Genomic DNA, 2485 nt, shown 5'->3' with positions numbered 1-2485 from the left:
TGGACTAGAGTGGGGAGGCTGGTGGCAGTGATACCAACCCGTGGGCTATTGTTATGGCAGTATCTAGCTGTGAGGTGAGAAGGCTCTATACGGGGGCAGAGGCAGTGTTCATCTTGTTCATTCTTTGTTCTTGAAGGGGACCGAAGACATCATGTCTTGACTTGCACGTGACTTGGATTCAAGTGAAGCAGGGCTGTGTAAGAAGTCATCAGCTGAAGGGGAGGAGGGGGACGGGGAGAAGGAGGAGGAGGAGGAGGACGAGGAGGAGAGGGAGAGGGAGAGGGAGGAGAAGGAGAAGAGTGGCAGAGGAAAGAAAGGAGGCATTTTACAAGTGTAGAATCAAAGAATGGGGCATATATTTTACAAAGGTAGAAAAAAGTACTTGACAATAGATCAGATATGATGAGTGAAAGAGAGTGAGGAGATGCAGATGACGCCTTCAGCCTGGGTGACTGGGAGGATGCTGGTGCCACTGGCAATTAGAAGGACATTAGGAAGGGGGGAGATTGAATAAGTCCCGATTTGGACATGTTGAGCTTAAGATGTCCATGGGATAACCAATTTGAAATGTCCAATAGGTTGTTGTAGATGCTAGTCTGGAGATTGGGAGAGACATTAGGGCTAGGTAAATAGATCTGGGAATCATCAGCATAGAGATAATCATTGAATACATAGGGGCTTATGAGATCACCAAGTATAAAGGTAGAAGAAAAGAGGACCCAGTCCAGAGCTCTACTGGACCATCCATGGTTAGTGGTCATGACTTAGATGCAGATCCAGCAAAGAAGACTGAACATGAGTGGTAGGAAGAGAACCAGGGTAGAATAGAGCTATAGAAATAGGGATAGAAGAGGGTATCAGGAAGAGTGTGATTAACAATGTCGAAGAGTGCATAGGGATCAAGAAGGCTGAAGAATGATAAAAGTTCATTGGATTTGACAATGAAGAGATCAGTGGTAACTTTGGAGACAGCAGGCTGAATTGAATGATGAGGTTGGAAGTGATACTGTAGAGGGTTAAGAAGAGAATGAGAGAAAAGGAATTGGAGGCATTGATTGTAGCTGGCCTTGTAGTCTCGAAGAGCCCACTCCAAACACATAAATTCTTCCCAGACTCTAAGCAGTACATAGAGTTCCTTTTCCATACCACCCACACAGCTCTTTACCTACCCCACGAAATTCTCTTCTCCCTCTTGGAAATGAACAGTCCTGTATTTGTCAGATCACATCTCTGGATCACAGAGATCCTGTTCTCTATTCATATTGGAAAGCTGCCCCCTTAATTCTATGACCCATCTGAGGACCATAGCTGCATAACCTAGTTGGAAGAAGTAAACTGACTCTTCATTCAAATAGTTATAATGAAAAAATGATTATTAATAACCAATGATTCAGAGAAATCCAGAGTCCTCCTTTTTTCTAAAGTCCTGATTTTAAAAATTTGGCCTCTTGAAGGACATTGCTGAGCCAGGGGTGGGGAACCTGAAGCCTCGAGGCCACATGTAGCCCTCTTGGTCCTCAAGTGTGGCCCTTTGACTGAATCCAAACTTCACAGAACAAATCCCTTTAATAAAAGGATTTGTTCTGTAAACTTGGACTCAGTCAAAAGGCTGTACCCAAGGACCTGGAAGGCCACATATGGCTTCAAGGCTGCAGGTTCCCTACCCCTGGGGCTGCCAATGTCTCCTGGTCAGGCTTGGGTGGATATACATTCTTTCCATAGATAGCCCAAAGGGGGTGGGGGTGGGGTGGTGGGGTGGTGGTCTGGGTATAGAGATATTTTCTCTGTCAAGGGTGACATAATGTCACTCTCAGCTCCTCAATTTAATATAGCCTGTCTCCCATTGTGGTAATCAGAGCTGATTGCTTCTCCTCTTCCAAAAGAACATATAAGCCCCAAGCCTACCACCATGATTGTCTTTGGTCTGAGAGAGAGATGGCCAAATGACCATCCTTTTATTATTATCTTTCTGGCCTTATTAATAATATGATTAAATTACTCAGAAACTATGTCTTCCAAACATTTTTAATTGTCACAATAAGGTATCCGTTGTCAAAAATGACAGCAAGGTGATCATCACCAAAGGATAGCTGGGAATACTTCATAATAGTTTTGATGCTCATAATGACTTTACCAGGTAGGTATTACAGGTGTTATCATCCATCAGAATGACATACACCTGCAGGCCAACTCCATTGAATCAACAAACAGCAGGCCCTGGAGCATCTCTGTTAGGAAGCAGACTAGGGCTCAAGAAATTTCACCTCAGGAACTTTGACCTCACAGCCTCAGGAACTTCACAAACATTTATCTTACAAACTACGATCTAAGGAATAGCAGAAGACTGAGTGGGGGACGATTGAAGGACTCCCCTTGTTTCTGGAAGGCAGGCCTAGTTGTGCTGACCAGAGGTGATCCTGGGCTGTGACTGTGGGCTAGCAGGAGGGAGCGCATGCTGGGTGAGTGGATTACCACAGGGAGCAAG

Source organism: Vombatus ursinus, unplaced genomic scaffold, assembly GCF_900497805.2.
Source record: "Vombatus ursinus unplaced genomic scaffold, bare-nosed wombat genome assembly UNPS02014170.1, whole genome shotgun sequence".
NCBI lineage: Eukaryota > Metazoa > Chordata > Mammalia > Diprotodontia > Vombatidae > Vombatus > Vombatus ursinus.
The sequence above is the reverse complement of the archived record's forward strand: the minus strand, read 5'-3'. Positions refer to the sequence as shown.